The sequence below is a fragment of the Dendrobates tinctorius genome, unplaced genomic scaffold (assembly GCF_039654945.1).
Source record: "Dendrobates tinctorius isolate UK_male_01 unplaced genomic scaffold, ASM3965494v1 ptg000294l, whole genome shotgun sequence".
NCBI classification, from domain to species: Eukaryota; Metazoa; Chordata; class Amphibia; order Anura; family Dendrobatidae; genus Dendrobates; species Dendrobates tinctorius.
This window is the reverse complement of record NW_027361961.1, coordinates 2,271,886-2,298,724: the sequence shown is the minus strand read 5'-3', so window position 1 is coordinate 2,298,724 and position 26,839 is coordinate 2,271,886. Positions and strand designations below refer to the sequence as shown.

Below are 26,839 nucleotides of genomic sequence, written 5' to 3'. Positions count from 1 at the left end.
TTGGGTTTGCCAACTATTATAGGAAGTTTATTAAGAACTTTTCTACTATAGCCAAACCGCTCACGGACATGACGAAAAAAGGTACCAATCTCGCTATCTGGTCTGAGGATGCGGTGCGTGCATTTGAGCTTCTGAAAAAACGTTTTGCTTCAGCCCCCATTCTGGTGCAACCGGACGTATCTAAACCTTTTACGGTGGAGGTCGATGCGTCTGAGGTGGGAGTGGGGGCAGTACTGTCACAGGGCTCGTCCTTGAGCAATATGCGTCCATGCGCCTACTTCTCCAAGAAGCTGTCGCCTGCCGAACGGAATTACGACATCGGCAACAGGGAGTTGTTGGCCATCAAATTGGCTTTTGAGGAATGGCGACACTTCCTGGAGGGGGCGGCCCACCAGGTCACAGTCATCACCGACCATAAAAACCTGCTCTATCTGGAGTCGGCCAAGCGTCTGTCTCCCAGGCAGGCTCGCTGGGCATTGTTTTTTACACGTTTTAACTTTCTGGTGACTTACCGTCCTGGGGCTAAAAACACCAAGGCGGATGCCTTGTCCAGGTGTTTTCCGGGGGGGAGAACCTCGGGAAGATCCGGTACCCATCCTCCAGGAAGGTGTAGTGGTTTCGGCTCTCACGACTGAGGTAGAGGCGGAGATTGCCGAGGCCCAGGAGGAGGTACCGCCAGGACTTCCCGCTAATAAGTCATTCATACCCCTTCATCTTCGTCTTAAAGTGTTGGGGGAACACCACGACTCTGTCCTGGCCAGTCATCCAGGGGTTAGGGGCACCTTGGAGCTGGTATCGCGCCGCTTCTGGTGGCCAAAAAATCCGGCAGGACGTGGTCTCGTACGTGACAGCTTGCATCACGTGCGCCAGGGCCAAGTCGCCCAGAACCCGTCCTGCTGGCACTCTACGGCCTCTGGGGGTACCTAGTAGGCCATGGACAGAAATCTCCATGGACTTTATCACGGACTTGCCTGCCTCGGCGGGGAACACGGTCATCCTGGTGGTGGTTGATCGATTTTCAAAGATGGCGCATTTTGTGTCGTTGCCTTCCTTGCCCAACGTGAAGACGTTGGCTCAGGTCTTTGTGCAGGAGGTGGTCAGACTATACGGAGTTCCGTCGGGCATAGTGTCTGATAGGGGGACCCAGTTTGTGGCGAAGTTTTGGAAAGCTTTTTGCTCACGATTGGGGATCAAGTTGTCTCATTCATCGGCGTTTCATCCGCAGTCAAATGATCAAACTGAGCGCATGAACCAAAATCTGGAGCAGTATTTGCGATGTTTTGTGTCTGACAACCAAGAGGAGTGGTCGACGTTCCTTCCCTTGGCCGAGTTCGCATTAAATAATCACCGCCAAGAATCATCGGGAGAGTCTCTGTTCTTTTGTGTTTATGGGCACCATCCTCAATTTTGTACCTTGCGTCAGGGGGGTCTGGGGGCGTCCCAGAGGAGGACCGGTTAGGAGTTCAACTATCATCGGTCTGGAGGAGTGTGAAACAGCGATTGCTGAGCATGAGTGCAAGGTGCAAACGTGTGGCTGACGCTAGACGCGTGCAAGGTCCGGACCTGTGTGTGGGTGATTGGGTGTGGTTAGCTACTAAAAACATAAAACTCAAAATTCCATCATTGAAAATGGGTCCACAGTTTATTGGCCCTTTTAGGATTGCTGCCATCATTAACCCGGTTGCTTATCGGTTGGACCTTCCTGCGGTATACAAGATACACAACGTGTTTCACAGGGCTTTATTGAAAAAGGTGGTAGGCTCTGTGGACACGACGCTGATGCCACCTCCAGTCATGGTGGATGGCAATTTAGAGTTTGAAGTCTCCAAGGTGGTGGACTCTCGAGTACTGCGCCGTTCTCTTCAGTATTTGGTACACTGGCGGGGGTATGGTCCGGAGGAGAGGTCTTGGGTACCAGCCTCGGACATACATGCGGATCGGCTGGTCAGTTCCTTTCACCGCCGTCATCTGGACAAGCCGGGTCCTATGAATCTTGAGGGCCCTGGGGACCCTCGTAGAAGACTGGGTACTGTCATGTCGGACGCTATTCACACCACTGCGTCCGGCAGGCAGCGGTAGTTCCATCTCCGTCCACTATAGCCTCAGTGGCGCCAGCTTGATTTTACTCAGGTTATCGGGAGTTAATCTAGCTGGAAATCAGGTGGGATGTTTGGTCACGCCCACGGTCTTTAAATAGTCGTGCTGGCCTGTGGGCGTCGCCGATTATAGCTTGTGTTTTATGCCAAGTGGTTCCGGTCTGGAGAGGAGGTGTTGGAGAGAGAAATTCATATCTGGTGTCGTATGATCCGTTGTCACCTTTTCGCCTTCCTATATTTGTGCTTTGTTTTGCCCTGTTCACATTACGGTATTGTCCTGTGTGTATGCGGCGCTGTGCGGTTTAAGTTCTCCCTGTCTGTCATTACTGTGTGGGCTTTGGTGGTTTGACAACTCACTGGGTGGAAGGTGGAGGGTTCAGCTTAGGGCTGAGCAGGAGACAAGGAAAGGTTGGAGGCTCAGGCATTTTCACCATTAGCAAAAACCCTGGGTTGAGGGTCAGACAGGGTTTTCCCTAGTTGGAGGGACTCCGCAGGGGCCCCGGGTATTTCAGCCTCCTTTGACCTAAGCCCCACATAACAGTAATATTTGGGTATACACCTTATTTCTCTCTATAAATACTGTACATTTTCAGTCAATAAACCAGAATTCATATGAGACACGGACTCATTGTCTTTTTCCTTTGATTTCTCCGGCCGTAAACCTCCAAGATACAATTTGGTGGCAGACAACTAAGATGACAACACACGCATCTCGTCTGCCCTAACATTTTGGCGTCCAAACGTGAGGCTAGGATGAGACGTTCGGAGATGACCAGCCGCAAGAACGACCTACAATCTTAGTACAAACCACTCGAGGGTGGAGAGCGCACCTCCTAATTAGGTAAGAAAATTATTTATCTTATCTATAACCCTCCAGTGTCTCCATGCTGAGATAAAGGTCAGTCGGCTGTCAGACTCGGACATAGTGACCGATCGCTGATAAGTCCTAGCACCAAAAACCCACCGTGGTCACGATTTCCTTAATGGTCTGCCTTATCCGCTTTGTCTCTCCACTTTACTGTTTTGTTTGTTTACAAAAATGTTCCCTAATTGTTTGGGCATCTGTGTGTTTTTTTTCCGACCAAGCGAGAAGGTGCGTCTAGTGTCCAGTTATAGGGATACCATACTGCACAAGGGCTGTCAAAACAGAACAAGAGGAGTTATCAGATTAACACCGACTAATCGCCTTGGTTCCGATCTTAGACGGTCAATGAACTGTTCTCATAGGACTCATGTTCGGCCGCCTACCCATGGTACGTGTCCAGGGTCCGGCAATGTGACTAACAAAAAAAAAAGATTGTGCCATTGCTTCAACTCCTCTGCTTGTATATAAATTGCTAAAAGTCACAGCCAAAGATCCAAGGTAGTTAATCACTAGCTGTGTTTTTGTCATCCAGGCCAAACCACAGGTCGAGCCCTGGTTGTCTTGGTGACAAACACATTAGATAGGATATATCTCTGCATGTCATGCCCTAGGTTAACTGTCTTATGGAAAAGAAAGAAAGGAAAAAAGTATTAACCATTTCTCTACTGGTCACACTGGTCAGATATCGTGCCCTGATTGTGTGCAGATCCTAGAGTTCAGCATTTCCCAACAAGGCTGGAGCATTATTGAAGTACTAGACACACCCCTCACCAGATTCAGCAATTTGGCCCGGGTGTAGACTTTTGAGCTCTACAAATCAGGCTGGCATATAGATAGATATATTGTGAAGTGTTTTGGTGTCGAGGATTCACAGTTGAATAGTATTGCAAAGACTGTTATTAGTGTCATCATAAGCTGTTTCCTCTCTGTATCCATTTGTATTGTGTATGACTTGCCAGCAGGAGGCATACTAGCATATACCGTATATACTCGTGTATAAGCCGAGATTTTCAGCCCATTTTTTGGGGCTGAAAGTCCCCCTCTCGGCTTATACACGAGTCATATGCCGGGGGGATCGGTGGGGGAGCGGGGGTGTCAGAGATCATACTTACCCTCTGCAGCCCCCCTGCTTATTAAATATGCGCTGAAGCAGGAAGGAAGAGCAGCGCCGACAACATGGAACAAGCAGGGGCTGCGCTGCAGAGACAAGCGCCAGGACCCGGTGAGTATGAACAGGGGGGAGGCATAGTCACCTGTCCCTGCGCTCTGCTGTCTTGCGTCCTCTGCAGTGACATTCAGGTCAGAGGGCGCGATCGTGCCCTCTGCCTGCACAGTCACTGCAGAGCCGGCAACGCTGATGAGCAGGGAGCAGCGATGGAGGTGAGTATACAGTTTGTTTTTTTTTGGTAACGGAGGCAGCGGCAGCAGCAGCAATATGATGGGGCCACACACTGTGCAGCAAAGCTGGGGCCACTCACTGTGCAGATAACGGGCCACTCACTGTGCAGCAAAGCTGGGGCCACACACTGTGCAGCATAACTGGGGCCACTCACTGTGCAGATAACTGGGGCCACACACTGTGCAGCATAACTGGGGCCACTCACTGTGCAGATAACTGGGGCCACACACTGTGCAGCATAACTGGGGCCACTCACTGTGCAGCATAACTGGGGCCACTCACTGTGCAGCATAACTGGGGCCACTCACTGTGCAGCATTATCTGGGGCCACACACTGTGCAGCATAACTGGGGCCACTCACTGTGCAGATAACTGGGGCCACACACTGTGCAGCATAACTGGGGCCACTCACTGTGCAGATAACTGGGGCCACACACTGTGCAGCATAACTGGGGCCACTCACTGTGCAGCATAACTGGGGCCACTCACTGTGCAGCATAACTGGGGCCACACACTGAGCAGAAAAAATGGGGCCACACACTGTGCAGCATAACTGGGGCCACTCACTGTGCAGCATAACTGGGGCCACTCACTGTGCAGCATTATCTGGGGCCACTCACTGTGCAGCATTATCTGGGGCCACTCACTGTGCAGCATTATCTGGGGCCACTCACTGTGCACCCACAGCTTATACGCAAGTAAATATGTTTTCCCAGTTTTTGTGACAAAATTAGGGGGGTCAGCTTATACACGGGTCGGCTTATACACGAGTATATACACGGTAGTTAAAGTTTCGAATTCATTCTGTATATATTCATTGTGAGATTAGAGAATTAGTTTTAATCTGGTTTTGCTTTTGCATAGTTTAGAATTGTAAGTTGGATATTAAAAGTGTTCATGTAAAGAGAGAATCTCTTAAATTGTAGTTGTTTCACAGACATCGTTGATAGCGTGAGACCAAAGTCTATTGCAAGCTACTGTGGTTAATCATTCATTGGCGTGACTGCATTTTCTGTGTGACACTTACAAGTTTATTTTTGTTAAAGTGAAAGTGTTGTGAAATCAGATATTTTAACAATTTATATAATGTTTTTAGATTACATAGATCCAGGGTACACAAGAATTTTTAAATGCCCTTATGGTGGAACAGACTAATTATTACCTTACACAATATTACTGAGACCCCTTTCCCTGGACATAAAGAGTATATATAGCCAGGGGCTGGCTGGCACTTTTCAGCCTGAGGGGCAATCATAAAGCAGTGGCCCTCGAGTTGCGCTGGCCCTTCTTTTCCCTGCTTATCTCTGGCCATTGCATTACAGCAGCAGAGATAACAGGCTTTAAAACTAGGCTGATACGTAGATATGGAAACAGTAAGGAGCTTGCTGCATAGATATGGGAAGCAGAACCAAGCTTACTCCAGAGATATGGGAGCAGAATCAAGATTACTTCAGAGATATGGGAGCAGAACGGAGCTTACTCCAGAGATATGGGCGCAGAATCAAGCTTACTTCAGAGATATGGGAGCAGAATCAAGCTTACTCCAGAGATATGGTAGCAGAACAGAGCTTACTCCAGAGATATGGGAACAGATCAGAGCTTACTCCAAAGATTTGGGAGCAGAACGGAGCTTACTAAAGAAATATGGGAGCAGAACGGAGCTTACTCCAGAGATATGAGAGCAGAACCAAGCTTACTACAGAAATATGGGAGCAGAACAGAGATTACTCCAGAGATATGGGAGCAGAACAGAGCTTACTCCAGAGATATGGGAGCAGAACGGAGCTTACTACAGAAATATGGGAGCAGAACGGAGCTTACTCCAGAGATATGAGAGCAGAACGGAGCTTACTACAGAAATATGGGAGCAGAACAGAGCTTACTCCAGAGATATGGGAGCAGAACGGAGCTTACTACAGAAATATGGGAGCAGAACGGAGCTTACTCCAGAGATATGGGAGCAGAACGGAGCTTACTCCAGAGATATGGGAGCAGAACGGAGCTTACTCCAGAGATATGGGAGCAGAACCGAGCTTACTACAAAGATATGGGAGCAGGACCGAGCTTACTCCAGAGATACGGATCAGAACGGAGAATACTCCAGAGATATGGGAACAGAACATAGCTTACTCCAGAGATATGGGAGCAGAACGGAGCTTACTCCAGAGATATGGGAGCAGAACCAAGCTTACTACAAAGATATGGGAGCAGAACCAAGCTTACTCCAAAGATAAGGATCAGAACGGAGAATACTCCAGAGATATGGGAGCAGAAAGAAGCTTACTACAGAGATATGAGAACAGAACCCAGCTTACTACAAAGATAAGTGAGCAGAACTGAGCTTATTACAGAGATTTGGAGCAGAACTGAGCTTACCCCAAAATATGGAAGCAGAACAGAGCTTACCAGAGATATGAGATATATACAGTGCGATGGTCCCAGTTCCCACCATAAATATAGTGCAGTGGCCCCAGTTGCCCATATATATAGTATGATGGCCCCAGTTCTCCCCACATATCTATTATGATGGCCCCAGTTCTCCCCACATATATATACAGTTGTGGCCAAAAGTATTGACACCCCTGCAATTTTGTCAGATAATACTCAGTTTCTTCCTGAAAATCATTGCAAACACAAATTCTTTGGTATTATTATCTTCATTTAATTTGTCTTAAATGAAAAAACACAAAAAGAATTGTCCTAAAGCCAAATTGGATATAATTCCACACCAAATATAAAAAAGAGGGTGGACAAAAGTATTGGCACTGTTCGAAAAATCATGTGATGCTTCTCTAATTTGTGTAATTAACAGCACCTGTAACTTACCTGTGGCACCTAACAGGTGTTGGCAATAACTAAATAACACTTGCAGCCAGTTGACATGGATTAAAGTTGACTCAACCTCTGTCCTGTGTCCTTGTGTGTACCACATTGAGCATGGAGAAAAGAAAGAAGACCAAAGAACTGTCTGAGGACTTGAGAAACTAAATTGTGAGGAAGCATGAGCAATCTCAAGGCTACAAGTCCATCTCCAAAGACCTGAATGTTCCTGTGTCTACCGTGCGCAGTGTCATCAAGACGTTTAAAGCCCATGGCACTGTGGCTAACATCCCTAGATGTGGACGGAAAAGAAAAATTGACAAGAGATTTCAACGCAAGATTGTGCGGATGTTGGATAAAGAACCTCGACTAACATCCAAACAAGTTCAAGCTGCCCTGCAGTCCGAGGGTGCAACAGTGTCAACCCGTACTATCCGTCGGCGTCTGAATGAAAAGGGACTGTATGGTAGGAGACCCAGGAAGACCCCACTTCTTACCCCGAGACATAAAAAAGCCAGGCTGGAGTTTGCCAAAACTTACCTGAAAAAGCCTAAAACGTTTTGGAAGAATGTTCTCTGGTCAGATGAGACAAAAGTAGAGCTTTTTGGGCAAAGGCATCAACATAGAGTTTACAGGAGAAAAAAGAGGCATTCAAAGAAAAAAACACGGTCCCTACAGTCAAACATGGCGGAGGTTCCCTGATGTTTTGGGGTTGCTTTGCTGCCTCTGGCACTGGACTGCTTGACCGTGTGCATGGCATTATGAAGTCTGAAGACTACCAACAAATTTTGCAGCATAATGTAGGGCCCAGTGTGAGAAAGCTGGGTCTCCCTCAGAGGTCATGGGTCTTCCTGCAGGACAATGACCCAAAACACACTTCAAAAAGCACTAGAAAATGGTTTGAGAGAAAGCACTGGAGACTTCTAAGGTGGCCAGCAATGAGTCCAGACCTGAATCCCATAGAACACCTGTTGAGAGATCTAAAAATGGCAGTTTGGAGAAGGCACCCTTCTAATATCAGGGACCTGGAGCAGTTTGCCAAAGAAGAATGGTCTAAAATTCCAGCAGAGCATTGTAAGAAACTCATTGATGGTTACCGGAAGCGGTTGGTCGCAGTTATTTTGGCTAAAGGTTGTGCAACCAGGTATTAGGCTGAGGGTGCCAATACTTTTCTCTGGTCCATTTTTGGAGTTTTGTGTGAAATGATCAATGTTTTGCTTTTTGCTGCATTCTCTTTTGTGTTTTTTTCATTTAAGACAAATTAAATGAAGATAATAATACCAAAGAATTTGTGTTTGCAATCATTTTCAGGAAGAAACTGAGTATTATCTGACAGAATTGCAGGGGTGTCAATACTTTTGGCCATAACTGTATAGTATGATGGCCCCAGTTCTCCTCAAATATAAATACATAGTATGATGAACCCAGTTCTCCCCATATATAGTACGACGGTCCCAGTTATCCTCATATATATAGTATAATAGCCCCAGTTCTCCCATATATATAGTAGGATGGCCCCAGTTCTCCATATTAAAAAATAATGAAGTTTATACTCACCGCATCCTGATTCCTGGCATCGCAGCCTCCATTTTCTCTTCCGGTCCGCAGAGCGCCATGAGACATGCCTGCGTGAGCACACTGAAGTTTCTGGAAGCTGCGGTCTGCAGCTTATGAGACAGACCAAGGCTTCCACTAAGAATTTTGGGGCCCCATACTGGCAAATTTTTCAGGTTCCCTTGAGACTCCACAGTCCCACCGCCCACTCTTGGAAAAATTCAACTTCACCACCACATCCTCACCAATCAGATATTAACAGTTCCCATCAAACACCAGATCACATTCATAACCAGCAGCTTTTGTTCTGGCCAAAATAATTTTTAAGCTGATACCACGACACGGTAGACTCTTTCGGCCGGGCCCTACTCTGCTCTAAACTATTAAAAATAAATATATATTTAGGTATTTTTCTTTAAGGGAATGAGTCACATACATTTACATTTTTTTTTAACAACCACATACAAGGGACAAATATAGTCACCCCATGACCAGACCACATATTACCACCACATAGTGATCGCCCCTCCATCATGTACAACCCCACTCCCCCTCCATCATGTACAGCCCCACTCTCCCCCCCTTCATGTACAGCCCCACTCCCCCCTCCATCATGTACAGCCCCACTCTCCCCCACCATCATGTACAACCCCACTCCCCTTCCATCATGTACAGCCCCACTCCCCCCTCCATCATGTACAGCCCCACTCCATCATGTACAGCCCCACTCCATCATGTACAGCCCCACTCCCCCCCTCCATCATGTACAGCCCCACTCCCCCCCTCCATCATGTACAGCCACACTCACCCCCTCCATCATGTACCGCTCCACTCCCCCCTTTATCATGTACAGCCCCACTCCCCCCTTCATCATGTACAGCCCCACTCCTCCCCTTCATCATGTACAGCCCCACTCCTCCCCTTCATCATGTGCAGCCCCTCTCACCACCTTCATTATGTGCAGCCCCCACAGCCCTGAGTGACAGTATTACTGCACCTGTAATGGGGAGAGCTGCAGTAATGTCTCTGATCGCTGGCAATATGGCATAATACACCCTCTTACCACCCAGGATAAAGAAGCCCACACAGGAGGTGATGCAGACAGGAAGGTCAGGACATGAATCATGGGAAAGTGCCCACCTGCAAGCAGTGCAGGAACTCCATGGCCCCAGGCAGCAGAACTTACAGCAGATGGCATCCAGCAGCTTGAGACGCTGAGGAGTGGAGCTGTCATACTCCTCCTCCAGGAAGCGGCTGCAGGTGTAGGAGCAGAGCCGCAAGCTTCCCTGCAACTTCTCTCTACGGCTCCCTGGCTGTGCCCGGCCTGCGGCTGCACAAAGATTTAAAGGGGCAGCGGCGGCCCGATTTACCTTCAGCCTATTGCCAGCCTGGGCCTGCTCATCACATACTGCAGCAGCCAGGCAGCCTGCATGTCGGGCGGGATGACGTGACCGCGCACTACAGGTGCGCTATGTATTAAAATCATTGCCGGTCCTCCAGCGGCCCTGTGCAGCTGCTTAGGCACCGGCCCGGGGGGCATATGCATTCCTGCCACCCGGCCCAGCCCACCCCTGTATATAGCCTTCCCAGTCACATGACCAGAATTTAAAAGCACTTAGATTAAGTATACCTGTAGTGACCAGAAAAACCATTACTAATGTATGTTATATGTCATATTCCTTACATGATTACAATTGTGACACCGGCTCCCCATCTTGCCATGTGAGAAGGTAAATTATTTAATAATATGCTGCACTCTCCTGCCTTGTTTTGGTATTACATCTTGTAGTACTATGCTGCCCTCTTTTGCCTTAGTTTGGCATTGCAACTTGTTTTTCTGATTTGAAAATAAGTGGCAGTTGGAAGTGGTGCATGGGGGACTGAAAAGGGGAGGTTATGGGCGGTTTTGGTGGTGAGAGGAGGTAGAAAATTGGGGCTCCTCGACTGGGACTAGCGGGAAGTACAAAAAGCACCCTATTCGGAGTCCACCACGTTTACAGCAACAGAGTGCTGAGACAAGAGAAGGAACTGAAGAACTGCACAGCAAATTTCCCGGATACTCTGAGCTGATTAGGGTCGGCTGATCCTCCCACTTTCACTCAGCACAGTTAGTCAAATGGAAAGTTACCGCTATCCTCCCAAGGCCGGGACCGAGAAGAGGCTTTGGCAATCGCAATGTGTAAGAAAAATTTTATCTGCTACCCATGATTGTTATATTGAAAAATATAAGAATTGTTACAAGTCTTCAGTAAAGTTCATCTTTCAAGTTTGCACGGGACCCCCCGCTGTATGCTTCTTTCGTCTGCGGCCTCATACCTTGTGGGCATCAACATACAGTTGTGGCCAAAAGTATTGACATCCCTGCAATTCTGCCAGATAATACTCAGTTTCTTCCTGAAAATGATTGCAAACACAAATTCTTTGGTATTATTATCTTCATTTAATTTGTCTTAAATGAAAAAACACAAAAGAGAATGAAGCAAAAAGCAAAACATTGATCATTTCACACAAAACTCCAAAAATGGGCCAGACAAAAGTATTGGCACCCTCAGCCTAAGGCCGGGGTCACACTAGAGAGGAATACGGCCGAGTGAGAGGCGCTAAAAGCACGCATTACACACGGACCAATGATTCTCTATGGGGCAGCTCCTATCAGCCGTATATTTCTCGTCCGTATTCTACGCTCCGTGCCAATCGCAGCATGCTCCGATTGTCAGCGTACTACGCCCGTATTACGCCAATGCAAGTCTATGGGTGCGCAAAAAATACGGATTACACACGGACCACACGTGTGACTTGCGAGAAATACGCAGGTCTTTTGGCAGGTGACAGGAAATGGCCCAATCCATCATCAGGAAGTTTAGACATGCTAATTAGCTCAAAAAGCGCTCCAGACATCCAGGAAGTCAGCCTCCACAGAGTACAGCAGCGTCATGGCGCCATATTTACTCAATGTGGAGATGCTGATTGTACTGGTGCAGGAGCGACCGGAAATCTGGGACCAACGTGATGCCCATTATGCCAACCGGGCAAGAAAGGAGGCGTCATGGAGGCGCACATGTCGCCAGATGTTCCAAGATTTTGGTGATCGGCCACGTGAGGAGCAGCAGCAACTGAGTAAGTACAACCCAAAAACTGTTTAAAATTACCTCACATCAAAAAATGCATATAGAATCAGCCACCCCCCCTTCCTGTGCTTGTACTTTTTTCATCATGAGGCGGGTAGATTTTGATGTGACCCATGGTTTTACACTGCCATCATTTGGCACAGGCCACAAGCTCCTCATCCTCCTAGCCTACCAAGTTAGTAAGTGTAGTTACTTGATACATGAACTACTGTGACCCTGTGTATCTTGCTGGATGCCCCAATTAGATATGCCACCCTGGATAGAAAGCACACCTCAGAAGGCCACATGCCTAGGCTACTGGTAGCAAATTTGACATATCAAATATGTGAAATTGAGAAAATTTCCTGTCACATTGTAGTGGAAGATGTGATGAGACGCTGGCGCACCATCCTTGAACAATACAGGCGGGAACGTCAGCAGCGGTCCAGGAGTGGTGATGCGGGCCACGTAAAGAGGAAATACATCTATTATGACCGCCTCTCCTTCCTTGCCCCTATTCTGGATCTGAGACCGTAAGTAGATACCTCACACTACATTACACAGATACTTTACAGGGCCAAAAATATTGATTTATTTTTGGCTCTGTTCTATTTCATAACAGAACTCAGTCCAGCCTTACGGAGAGAGGAACTGGCTCAGATACAGAGCCCATCATTGATCCTGTAGGGGATGAGGTGGCTGGACCATGTTCTCCCCCTACAAGAAGCATGGTTGAAGACTCCTCTCTGGAAAACCCAGTGCCTGCGCAACAAACCCCACCACCAGGACCACATCCACAACCAGGACCGTCTGCTGCTGCACCATCAGCCATACAGGAGGACAGGGCAACATGAGCAGCAGCCCAACTACCCAGATCCAGGGCTCCCCACAGCCTGCTGGACCATCCTGGCAAGGAAGAAGAAGGCGCCAGATCCCTGCCCAAGATACACGTACAAATGTGGACACTGGGGTCCTCAACTATTTGGCTAGAGTCAATAATGATGATGATGAGGAGGCATACTCGCGCAGCCTGGCCCTTTATCTTCATGCCCTTTCCCGTGAGGTGAGGCTCCGTATTCGAGAATGTTTTCAGATCCTGCTTGATGCTTGCACACACCCAAATACCCCATATGAATTATTTGAATATCTGGAGAGGTGGCAGCTTTCACCCAGAAATCTAATGCGCCTTAAACCACCCACACACATGCTTGCTCAAGCAGGCTCCGAGGATCCTCAAATACGTGGGCCTACACCTCACCCCCTTCCTCCCACTACCCAACCTTCCCAACAGCAGACGCATATGTCTGGCTCTAGCCAACCTCACCAATATGGCCACTTGTTCCCACCCAGTGTTGGAGGCTGGTCCCAACCTGGTTGGAGACGACATGGATATATTGGTGGGTATGAGACTCGGGCCTACCAGACCCAACAAGATGCCCCTCTTCATTTTTACTCTGGCCAGTACCCACAACAATCCCAGGAGGCAGTACACTACCCACATCATGGGCAACAGTATGCCCCCACGCAGGGCGATGTTGGGCAAAGTAGCCAGCAGCAACCACAGGCTGGTCTTCCGTCTTCTCCTTTCCCAACGTACCAAAATTTATAATGTAGCCATTTTGGTATTGCATAATATTGTTTTTTTTTTCTATGTGTGAAAATGTTATTTGGAAAAAATGTTCACAACTGCAAAAAGGCCAATTTGGCCCATTGCCACAGTTTTCATATGGCAATAATATGTTTTGCTTGAAAAAAAAAAAAAAAAAAAGGCAAAAGTAAATATTTGTCTACTACATTTTATGTCTCTGTCTCAATTCTAAAAAACAGTGTCAGCATACTAACATACGCTTACCAATGCAATTAAACACTCATAGAATCAGAAGGGGTAGAAATATATATATTTAGACACACATAAACCAAAAAATTATAACATAGACACAGCATGCTCTTGCCAAGAAGTTTCACCCTCAGGTGACATAAAGTAATTTGTGAAAATATCACGCACTTTGAGGCCAGAGAGCGGTCTACGTTGAGGGTTGATAGGTGGTCTCACCCTACGCACATTGTCCAACCCATGCACAACACCAGCAGAGGAGGAACAATCATGTATCCTGGTGAAGTTATGAAGAACCACACAGGCTTTAACTACTTCATTAACATTTTGTTCACTCAGCTGAATGGCAGACTGGAGTACTCGCCATTTGTCAGAAAGAATCCCAAAGGAACACTCCACCAGTCGCCTAGCACGTGATAGGCGCAAGTTAAAAATTCTGCGCCTGTGGTCAAGGTTGTGGCGGGGATATGGCCTCATGACATTGCGCGTTAACTGAAACGCCTCATCTGCCACAAGAACATAAGGGACAGATTCTTGAGTGGAGCCTGGTAGCTGGCGAGGTGGTTGTAGATCCAACTGGTTGGTGCGTAGCCGCCGAGCCATAATGGAAGTATTGAAGACTCTAGAGTCTCCCGTCCTTCCATAGGCCCCAATGTCAACAATTATAAACTTGTATTGAGGGTCGACCAGAGCCAACAATACAACAGAAAAGTATTGTTTATAATTGAAGAATTGGGAGCCAGAGTTCGGCGGCTTACGCACCCGATATGTTTGCCATCAAGGGCCCCAATACAATTAGGAAAGTGGCATTCCTCCTCAAAGTCCCTTGATATCCTCAACCAGTCTTCCATCCTGGGCTTGGGCATGACGAGTTGATGCAGTCTTGACCATATTTCACTACATGTCGACCTGACTATGCCAGAAATGGTAGATCTTCCAATGAGAAACTCATGGTGGAGGGCGGCATAAGATAGGCCAGTGGACAGGAAGCTGAAGAACAACAGAAAAGGAACATTTTAGAATGCACAAATTAACCAAAGAACAGGTACATACATACCAAACTTGTTAGGATTTCAGATCTACTAACACACACATATTTGGTCGCACAATGACTAAGTGATATTCAGTACATATTACACATAACATTCTGGTCTGTAAGTTTCAGCATATCTGGAATAAGATGAGGGCATTAAAATTAGTCCATGAAGCAAAAAATACATACTTTGGGCAACACATCATGAACATAGAGAATGTGGTTGTGTAGTACATACCGTAATGTGAGTAGAAGTCGCTCCTCTGCAGATATAGCTTTGCGCATCCTTGTGTCCTGAAAGGTTATCCCAGGGCGCACTGTCTCCAAGAGTCGATCAAATGTTGCAAGGCTCATGCGACAGTATTGGTAGAATTTTACAGGATGCTCCCGCAGAGAAGAATAGAGGTGGTGAAAATGACGTCTTGTGAGTCGTTGCCTCAAAAGTGGATGTACCCACATGCGTCTCCTCCTCCGTGGATCCACTATCACTGGGTATGTTTGACCAAAGCGGCGTGACAAAAGCCAGTTGAAGAGAACCTGCTCAGTTGTGTTGAAAGTCAGACTGTCTGCCATATTGCACATACAACACCAACACACCTAGTGAAGGCAAGGTCACAAATGGACAGAATGGAGGCTGCCACCTGTTCCTGAGGCAATAAATAGGGTGCAGGCTACTGACTTAAATAGTTTGCAGGCCTCAAAACCGTTAAATGTCCATTTTGCAAGCCTGCGAGAAAATCTCGCAATAAGGATTCCATACGGATGCTGACATGTGCAAAATACGCGACCACACCTTGCTTATGGATGACATACGGAGCACTATTTAGGGGTCATTCATCCGTATTACGCATGTAAACTATGGACCGTATTTTGCGTCAGTGTGACCCTGGCCTAATACTTGGTTGCACAACCTTTAGCCAAAATAACTGCGACCAACCTCTTCCGGTAACCATCAATGAGTTTCTTACAATGCTCTGCTGGAATTTTAGACCATTCTTCTTTGGCAAACTGCTCCAGATCCCTGATATTTGAAGGGTGCCTTCTCCAAACTGCCATTTTTAGATCTCTTCACAGGTGTTCTATGGGATTCAGGTCTGGACTCATTGCTGGCCACCTTAGAAGTCTCCAGTGCTTTCTCTCAAACCATTTTCTAGTGCTTTTTGAAGTATGTTTTGGGTCATTGTCCTGCTGGAAGACCCATAACCTCTGAGGGAGACCCAGCTTTCTCACACTGGGCCCTACATTATGCTGCAAAATTTGTTGGTAGTCTTCAGACTTCCTAATGCCATGCACACGGTCAAGCAATCCAGTGCCAGAGGCAGCAAAGCAACCCCAAAACATCAGGGAACCTCCGCCATGTTTGACTGTAGGGACCGTGTTCTTTTCTTTGAATGCCTCTTTTTTTCTCCTGTAAACTGTATGTTGATGCCTTTGCCCAAAAAGCTCTACTTTTGTCTCATCTGACCAGAGAACATTCTTCCAAAACGTTTTAGGCTTTTTCAGGTAAGTTTTGGCAAACTCCAGCCTGGCTTTTTTATGTCTTGGGGTAAGAAGTGAGGTCTTCCTGGGTCTCCTACCATACAGTCCCTTTTCATTCAGACGCCGACAGATAGTACGGGTTGACACTGTTGTACCCTCGGACTGCAGGGCAGCTTGAACTTGTTTGGATGTTAGTCGAGGTTCTTTATCCAACATCCGCACAATCTTGCGTTGAAATCTCTTGTCAATTTTTCTTTTCCGTCCACATCTAGGGAGGTTAGCTACAGTGCCATGGGCTTTAAACTTCTTGATGACACTGCGCACGGTAGACACAGGAACATTCAGGTCTTTGGAGATGGACTTGTAGCCTTGAGATTGCTCATGCTTCCTCACAATTTAGTTTCTCAAGTCCTCAGACAGTTCTTTGGTCTTCTTTCTTTTCTCCATGCTGAATGTGGTACACACAAGGACATAGGACAGAGGTTGAGTCAACTTTAATCCATGTCAACTGGCTGCAAGTGTGATTTAGTTATTGCCAACACCTGTTAGGTGCCACAGGTAAGTTACAGGTGCTGTTAATTACACAAATTAGAGAAGCATCACATGATTTTTCGAACAGTGCCAATACTTTTGTCCACCCTCTTTTCTATGTTTGGTGTGGAATTATATCCAAGTTGGCTTTAGGACAATTCTTTTTGTGCTTTTTCATTTAAGACAAATTAAATGAAGATAATAATACCAAAGAATTTGTGTTTGCAATCATTTTCAGGAAGAAACTGAGTATTATCTGACAGAATTGCAGTGGTGTCAATACTTTTGGCCACAACTGTAACTCTCAGTCTCATACATCCATCAGCTCCCCCTTTATAATTACCACCTAACCTAGCGATTGTTAGAGCCATCGGAGTCACCGCGACTGAACCATCATCCGAGATACTAGGACCTGCATCTCATAAGGCGGTGCGTCATACCTACCAGATTAACTATTCAAAAACCCTTTGAGAATTTGTCTCAAGAAACAGACACACATGTCCCTCAGACACCATCAGAATTTAGATGATAGAATGGGTGGCAGTAATATGAAGCCGGTAGTGGAGAGCGGAAAGAAAACGCAGTGAGGAAAAACCTTCTGACCGTAAAAGGAGGATTAGATAAGGAATGGAAGAATGTGTTAATGAGTAAAAAGCAGCATCTCAGCCTCAGGTATTTTGAGGTCTTACAGGACCCTGAAGCAATTTTTAAGATTGTAAAGAAAGTGAAAAGACAGGCATGGAGAGAGGAACATGACAATGTTATTGAATGTTATGCCGATCAGGCACCTAAGGAAAGTGTGTCAGTTGCAGCATCTACACTACAACCATTGATACCTCCTATATACATTTCTGCTGACAGGACATGTACCAGCTGTCAAACACAGAATGCAGAGTATCTTGAGATTTGGTATGACTGTCAGATGATCAACCCAAATAGTCCTACCTTATTCCCGGTTATTTATGCAGATGGCACCCCCTATGCCACCTCCTGTCCAGCATCCACTGTGGCTCCATTAATTAATGCAGTCTATAAAAAGAATAATGAAGAGGTACATGATCAAGGAGAACAGGGAAGATGGGAATCAACAGCTCAGACTGATAATCCACAGCATCCCATGAACAAGATCAGCATCCACCACTATATGGTGGGGGAACATCATAATAATCATCATCTTTATCCTGTCCATGTAAACCCCAAAGCTTACTGTACACCCTGACACACAACCTATTCCCTGCAAAGACTCCTGGAAATAACAGGAGATAGATACTCTAGTGAACAGCTTGCCAGACCAAGAAAACATCCCATGCCATTCTACAGAGCATGCATCAAAGGCAGAAGGTGCATTCTGCCTCATGGACAGATTAAGAGAGGGTCGCTCAAAATAAAACAGAATATTCCTTTTGGCAGAGGATGTGACTGGCCCTTGAACCCGACAATCTGCATGTAGAATGGCTTGAATCACATCTTTGGCTAAAGATAGGTCTGGCCAAAGTTAGGGTTATGGTTGGGATTAGGGTTAGGGGTGTGTACTCAGGAGAAATTGCACAACAAATTTTGTTGTCCATTTTCTCCTGATACCCTTGTAAAAATAAAAAAATTGGTTCCAAAGTAATTTTTTTGTGAAAAAAAAAATGCCCACAGGAAAATTGGCCACATGGAAAATTGCCCACATGGAAATTTGCCCACACGGAAAATTGCCCACACAGAAAATTACCCACATGGAAAATTGCCAATTTCAGAATTACAAAGTTTCAGATCTATGATATTTGAGGTGCAAGGTTCACATGATATGTGATTAACTTGTGATTTACAGTTGACCTAGTGCAAAACTGCAAAAATGATGATCTGTAGTTGTAGCAGTCTGTCATTATCAGCAATAGATAGATCTAGTCTGCTCTCATTTCTCACTCATTCTGCCTTACTCCTCCCACCAGCCCAAAACAGCAGCACATGCAGAACCAGAAGCAGTGTGACCCATTGGAGCCATCAATGCTATCAGTACTCAAAAAGGTATCACTGTATTATCTGTGAAGTTACATGGGACTGCAGGTCACACCTAATACATTATCATCTCAGTGGGAGCCCACCAAAAGCAGGGTGCTGCTGGCAAAGATAGTTGTTCCTGGAAGCCCAGAAGGCACAGCAGAAAGGTTAGATTCTGTCACTTGTACTACCTTGTGTTCTTGCTGAGAATGTATGTTTTTGCAGTGGTGTAACTGGAGTCCGATGGGCCCCAGTGCAAAATTTGGACCTGCCCCCCCCACACAAACACACACGTTGGTCAGATGTACGGGCCCCTGTTGTGTTCTAAATTCTATAAAGACTTATGAATTGCCCCCCTCCCCCTTCATTATGTAGTAATGTCCCCCATCCTAGTATATATGCCTATCATCCTGGTGAATATGTCCGCATCCTGGTATATATGTCCCAATACTGGTATATATGGTCCCCATCCTGGTATATATGGTCTACATGTTCTGCATCCTGGTATATAAGTCCCCTTCCTGGTATATATGTCCCCATGCTGGTTTACATCTTCCCCAATCCTAGTGTATGTGTCCCTGTTCTGCTTCTAATGCATAATTAAAAACAAAAACAATCTACTCACCTTTCCTCTGCTCCCACCTTGCCCTGTGTCTTTTGTAGCCACCGCACAGCCCGGCAGCTGACATCAGGGTGTGCACCATTGTCATGCGCAGCTCCCTGTGGCTGCACCTCTGACGTCAGCTCACAGCCACTGTGACGGCATCATGTATTGCAGTGCAGGGACCCGACAGATCTCTGCAACACGATGCATGTCATCTGGATCTGTGTCTTCAGTGAGGACGCAGATCCAGCAGAAGCAGGCATCTGTACCCCCATGCCTTGTCGTGGCATTGATCCCTGCGACCACAGTCGTTACACCTGTTTTTTTCTGCTGGCTAACCAATAGTCTTACCAATGTGTGTTTCCCTCACCCTGTGTTTTCTGAGTGGTGTTCTACCCACGGGTATCGAGTGCGGGCGTTCAGTGGGATGAACCCTGGTTCTTGCAGGCTCTTGAAAGACAGCCAGGTCAGCAGACAAGAGCCCCCACTGACCGGTGTGCCTCCATAGTGATGTCACTGACCAACAGAGGAGGTGGAAGTGCCAGAGCAGCGCTGCTCTCCCATTGATTTCAGTGGCAGTGAATCTGGTGCCTGCACTTCCTTCCCTGTCCACTTATGACTACCAAGAGTAAGAGTGAACAAATCCTACATAGTTATGTATCATACACATATACTGGAGGTGTAGGCAGGCATAGCATGAAAGAAAATGCAGAATGGATTTGAATAAGGGTCTCTAGGCCCATACACACCACACTGAGAGTGGAATTATTTTTAGCACTAAAGTAATCGCAGGAACACGGGATGTCATCACGGTAGTAGACAGATAAGAGTTAATAGATTTATTAACAACAAGTATACTCCATGCAGGGAGTGACGGGAGATGGGGGTGAGATAGGGATTTGGGTAGAACTATGAGCTCAGTTGGGATAGGATGGGGCGAACGATAGTTCAATAGATGGCAGAAAAACTTATTAGTCTGTAGTCGTCTTGATTGCAGCGTCTCGGTTCTCTAACGATGGCACAGACAACAGCGGCACAAGGGGGAGAGCCCTTGATGAATGAGGGAAGCTTCCAAACTCCCGAATATTAAACACTGTGCTCAGTTCAGTACAGAGAACCACCGGAGCGAGGCTTCGCTCCGTGCTGTATACGGGTACTTGATTAACAGGCTCCAGCCTAGTCACTTGTTGATTACTGCACCGTGCACACATTACAGTCTCTGGCGTCCAATCTGAGTCACATCCCAGCATGGAGGATAGCTGGGAACCGTCAATCAATAGTCCTTCTGCAGTGGAACAATACGCAGGAGATGAGTCAAGTCGTCCTGCGTTCACGGGGTACTCTGCTCTCACAACCACAACGGCACCTGACCATCCACTCAGCTTTCCCACCCGGATTCTGCCGCAATTGTCACGTTCAGTGCTTTCTAACGCAGCTCCGCCTGCCGCAGTCACATGCAAGGGTAGGTCCTTGTCCGAAAGTCTTCCCCCTGCAACACTGATGACAGCCCCAGTGGTTCCATAACCGGTGTGAGAACGGTACTCCCGATCTTGTCCTTCCTCTTACAGCACAGTGGAATGACAACTCGTAAGAACAGAATCTGTCCTCTGGGACTAGGTATGAGTGAACCAAACTTGTAGAACTTGGAGAAGTAAACTGGGCCCACATACCTTTGTTGAAATCCATTCTGCATTTTTTTGCTGCCTGTGTTGTGCTGTATTGTATTTCAATTGAGCCCATGGAAGTTAATTGGCTTTCCTTGTTGACATTATTTCAAATGGGCCTTCCAGCGTTCCCCCACCCCCATTGTTTTCAATTGGCAATCGTGTCATTCCTTATTTCTTTTCAATAAAAGTGTATTTTGAATTAATCTAAGTATTCTATTTCTTCTTGTAGTGCAAACAATGGAGTTTTCAAGAAGCCACAGGAACATCAAAGTTATGATTTACTTGGGGTTTGAATATCTTGCATTTCGTACTATCAATGCAGTGGTGACTTGAAGATGCCGACTGCATCGTTCTTCAAAGTGCCATTCAATTCTCAAAGCAAAAGATGCAACATAGTTCAAGAACCAACAGAACATTGTCATGACTCCTGCCTTCAAAAAGCAGAAGCAAACATTGCCAGAAGCAAAATGAAAGAAAACATGAGAGCAGTAAGTGCTACTCCTCGCAATGTGATGGGAAAGGTGTTGTCTGTGTTGAGTAATGATGTATTGGCCCATATACCAAAACAATCATCTCTTGCAAGAAGCCTGGTATATCATAGAACAGGTAATTTGCCTAACCCAAAAACGATACATTTTTGCATTCCGGAAAAATATAGTCAACTGATACTTCATGATTCAGGAAAGGATGATCGAAACAGAATTCTCGTTTTAGGAGATAGAGATCTTATGCGTTAACTAAACAAAGATACTATGTATGGAGATGGCACCTTTGATAAAGTGCCCAATATGTTTTACCGGTAAGTCATATCCGCTATGTTTGTACATTTTACTACAAAGAAAGGACATGAACACGTATAACAGAATTTTTGAAATAATTAAGCTATTGATTCCAAATCTGGCACCTCAAAAGGTTTCAGTGGATTTTGAGAAGGCTTGTATGACTGCAGTAAGGATTGTCTTTTCACTTGCTGATGTTAAAGGGTGTTAAAGGGTGTTATTTTCATCTTTGTCAGAGTCTCATTACAAAAATAAAAAATGTTGGGGCATGGCTATGTAGCTCTGCAGTGAGGACATGCTTCTGAGAGCTCCTGCCATCCTGGAAAATATCCGGCCAGTGGACCCTTACCCCTGCCTACATTTGCCCCGTCCTCTGGCTCCTCTGGACTTGGGGGCGCTCCTGGATCCCCGCGGGAGAGCGGGGCTGGATTTTTAAGCCCCTGCGGCTGCGAAGATTTGGGCGGCCGGCGGGGCCTGCACAGGGCGGCGGCCATTTTGGAGGCGCGTGCTCTGCCTGTGTGAGATGCGGCGCCGGGCTCCATCGCTGCAGTGCTGAAGGAGCAACAGGATGGTGAGCAGACATTCTGATTGATTGAGGGGAGCAGGCGGTGTGTGCCCTGGAAGATTGGGCCCCGCGTTCCCCTCTCTATTATATTGCCTGCCCTGCCAGCGCCATGATTATAGGGACTTGGATCCCTCTCTGGTTGTTGTCCCTGTGGGGTCCTGGGGGTCTCTCCCTGGGCTATAGGAGCCCCTGTCTGCCGCCTGGACGCTGCCTCCATGTGTGACGCTGCGGGTCTGGGCTGCTCCTGAGACCCTGCAGCCACCACCTGATCATTATACCCCGTCTGTAACTCTGACTCAGGGGGCTTTAGAGTACATTGTTTCTACTACCCGGCTGTGCCCTATTGTGCTAAAATGAGTCGTTCTAAGGGGTCTGGAACAGCGGCTGAAAGGCTAAAGGAATATGACAGATTAGACCATGCTGAGGGCTCAAGATCTAATAAAAATAATCCCTCACAAGCTCAGTGTAAGAGCCGCACCTCTGAGGGTGGGGAGGAGAGCGAACTGGAGTAATTAACCCTTAAGCAGGCGTCTGAACTACTCATGCAGGCCATCTCCTTAACCAGGACTTCTCTGGGAAGATAGAGGACGTGTACACTGAGGTGGGACACCTCAGACAGCATATGCAAGCCAAGAAGGGCCGCATTACGGAGGTGGAGACGCGGGTATCCCAGGTAGAAGACACCATCACACCCATGGAAGCTAAACTAACGAAAGTGGCAGGCTCCATGAATGCGTGGAGGCAAAAAGCAGATTACCTGGAAAATAGAATGCGTTGGAATAACATCCGAATTATTGGTTTGCCAGAGCGATCGGAAGGACAACACCCGGAGCAATTCCTAGAAGACTGGCTTAAAACCACTTTGGGTGACGAATTATCAATCTTTGCGGTGGAAAGGGCTCACAGAGTCCCTACTAGGCCTCTTCGTCCTGGAGCCCCGCCTAGACCCTTTCTGGCGCGCATCCTCAACTGCAGGGATAGAGACGTGGCTCTACGTCTGGTGCGGCAAAAGAGTCCTATCAAGTTCAACAATGCCACAATCTCGATTTTCCCGGATTTCTCTGCAGAACTCCAGAAACAACGGGCGCAGTTTACGGAGGTCAAAAGACATCTACGGGAGAAGAATGTTGTGTACTCGATGATTTACCTGGCCTGGCTCCGGGTGGTCCACGGGGGTTCTACTTTGTTTTTTACAGACCCGGCGGAGGCGGCGGAGTGGCTGCGATCCCATGGAGGGTCTGCTGAAAAAGAATCCTAATGCATCTATTGCTAGTTGGTATTTTTCTATTAATTGGCTGATTGGAGCTTTACTCGAAGGCGTCCAGGTTACCAACAATACCGGACACTGGGCTCTGTGACGGTATCCCCTTTTTTGTTTTGTGATGGGAGTACAGGACTCTGCTCCTACGTTGTTTGTTGTTTTTTCACTTTGCTTTTTTTCCGTAGTGGTTTTTGGTATTTTTTAGGTTATAATCGCAGTCGACAACAATTTCAGTCTCTAGGTGATGTCTCTAAATTTTGCCCGGGTAATACTATGCACCATGTTCAGTGGAGTGAAATATGGGGTCGGAGTTAATATGTATGACATGGAATGTGAGGGGAATAAAAACTCCTCGAAAAAAAGATCAAGGTCTTCTCACAGGTCAGACATTATCGCCCTCACGTTGTGGCCTTGATGGAGATGCACCTGACTAGGGATACAGCGCGGTGCATGCAGAAGCCCTGGGTACAATGGTCTGCCCATACGTTCCATACCAGCTACTCGAGGGGGGTCTCGCTGTTGGTACATAAAGACGTCAGATGGGAAGCGAGGGAGACTCGGAGGGATCCCGAGGGTCATTTTATTTTTGTCCATGCATTGATAAACACCAGGAAATATGTGGTCTTATGTATTTAAAACCCCCCTCCGGCTCGTATATCCATTCTGCAGAAGGCAATGAGTTTTGCCCTTAACTACCCAGACGTAGATGTTATTTATATGGGCGACTTTAATATGGTCATGAACAACCGTCTTGATAAATTGAGGTTGGATGATGAAGCGACTGGGGGGTCCTCTCCAACGACTACAACCCCGTTGTCATCATTTATGGGGGGTGGCGGGTGGTTGAATTTGTGGAGGGTGCGTCACTCTGAGTTAAGGGAATACACTTGCCACTCATCCACTAAACGCTCTCTATCACGCATAGACTATATATTTGGTTCTGGCGGTCTGGCAATGTGGGTGGCTGATATAGAGCATGGAAGTAGGCGGATCTCCGACCATAGTCCGGTTATCCTTAAACTCAAATATGGGCATGTAAACAATGGGATAGCTTGGAAGTTGAATCCTTTCTGGTTAAAACTGATGGGGTCTCCTGACAGAACGATTGATCAGTTGAATTGCTTCATCGCGTCCCACCCGGAACCCCAAGATATTAATTTATTTTGGGATGCCCTTAAGGCATACCTGAGGGGCTGTTTGTCCTCCACGATCTCTTATATTAAGCGGGTGATCACAAGGAAGGATGACAAGGTGGAGCAACGACTGAAAGACACAGAGGCAACATATGTATCTAACCAAACTAGCGGGAACAGGATTGAGTGGCTGGCTGCCCAAAGGTTATATACTCAACATGTGGATACTAAGTCTAAGCGCAAACTATTCTTCACCCGTCAATCCTATTTTGAATTGGGGAACCAGACGGGCAAATTCTTGGCCTATCTGGTGCGCCAACATAGCACCTCTAATACGATATTGCAGACTCGCAGGGTGGACGGCACACTGGTGTCTTCGACCGAGGAGATTCTTGGCTGGTTTCAGGATTACTACAGGTCACTATATGAATCTAAAAGTGACTTTTTTTTGTAATTCTTTATTTAAGAAAATTTTTACATACAGTACAACACAAGAAAGATATGACTCAGCTCATTAATCAGCACATGCTTCATAAGTCAAAAAATAATAATTGGATAGAGAATCAATGAAATTCCCATGAAAACATATTGGCAGAGACCATAAAACATGTAAATTATAAAAGGAACTAAACAATAAAAAGAACTAGGTTCAGGTAGTATTAACTTGTAGTAACGGCTTCAAAAGAACGTATGTAGTCCTTCTGGAGATCTACAAAGACGAGACAAATCGGAGTGAGGAGTGCACCAGTTAAAGTAGTCAAATGAGTCAAAAGATGGGTAATTGGATTTGTCAAGATTAAAAATATATGTAGTAATTTGGGGCAGTTTTGAGGTCGGGCTCTGCCACTTCGGCGCAGGACTCATAAAGGGAGATGAGGGATGAATAGGTATGGCAGCAACTGAGAGCCGTCAAGGGATAAGGGGGTCTATATATCCAAGAATGCCAAGTTAATTGGAACTCGCTATGTGAGCGCGACTCCAAACTTGACAACTCTTCCATTCTATAGATATATTGAACTTTAGTTACCCATTCAGCAATTGTGGGGGGAGGGTTGTCTCCAATGAATGGAGATGAGATGCTTTGCAGCCGCTAACAAAAGGGGTAATAGGTTATGTTTTTTGGGTTTAAACTCTCTAGTAGGTAGAGATAGAAGAACATCTTGAGGAGTTAGATTCCGTTTAGTTAAACCTAATTGGCGTAGGGAACTATCAATTCCTGACCAGTATGCAGAAATAGCCGGGCATGTCCAAAAGATGTGGGTCATTATCCCAACCGATCCAGAGCATCTCCAACCTAGAGGAGAGGAAACCAAACCCATATGAAACAGTCTTTCCGGAGTTCTGTACCAGCGTGAAAGAATTTTGAAAGCATTTTCCTGTAATAGAATACACCTTGAGAAACCATGGGAGTTGCTTAAGATTTGACTAGTCTCCTGGGTAGATAAAGACAGATTTAGTTCAGATTCCCATGAGGATAAATAAAGTGGCTTAAATTGAGATAGCGGATTGACCAGATTAACATACAATTTAAAGACGAGTTTAGGGGGAATAGACTGTAGACCTACCAAGAATTCTAGCCATAGCCAGTCAGAACCATGTTTGTATCTCGATCTAAATTTAATAATAATAAAACGTATATGAAGTTTATGTAAAAGGTCTTGAGGTTGTTTTCTGGCGGCTTTTGGCCAGTCCTCTGTACAGGGGTCCTGGTTAGATAGAAGGTGCGAGATTGGTAGATTCGGTAAAGAATCCCATAGACCATAAACGTCAACATAGTTCGGGTCAGTCAGCCAAGGAATGACTCTTATTGGAATATGGTCTAAAAAATAGCAATGAGGTATTATATTAGGAAATAAAGAACGTCTAATAGATAATGTATTATAAGTTATGGCATCGATCGAGTGAGTAGCTGGGGTACAGGAAGACCAGAGAAAAACCTCAGCCATATTGCCCAACAGACTTACTTCCAAATTTAGGGCTTTCTGATCAGGGTTGGTCTTGACCATGCGTAGCCAACGGGAAAGGTGGATGGCCTGGTAGTATTTCTTGAAGTCAGGGAGACCGAGTCCCCCTTTATTTTTTGGTAAAAATAAAATTTTGGGAGGCAGTGTGGCTCTTTTGTTTTT

The 26,839-nt window shown here is 46.3% G+C and overlaps 1 long non-coding RNA gene across 1 annotated transcript; it reads left to right on the top strand.

Moving 5' to 3' along the window:
- The first annotated feature begins 137 nt into the window (after nucleotides 1-137).
- On the top strand, nucleotides 138-21,971 carry LOC141073015 (uncharacterized). Its single transcript, XR_012226934.1, has 3 exons — nucleotides 138-2,937; nucleotides 18,656-18,871; nucleotides 21,205-21,971. It is a non-coding gene; the product is annotated as an uncharacterized lncRNA (long non-coding RNA).
- The last annotated feature ends 4,868 nt before the right edge of the window (nucleotides 21,972-26,839 follow it).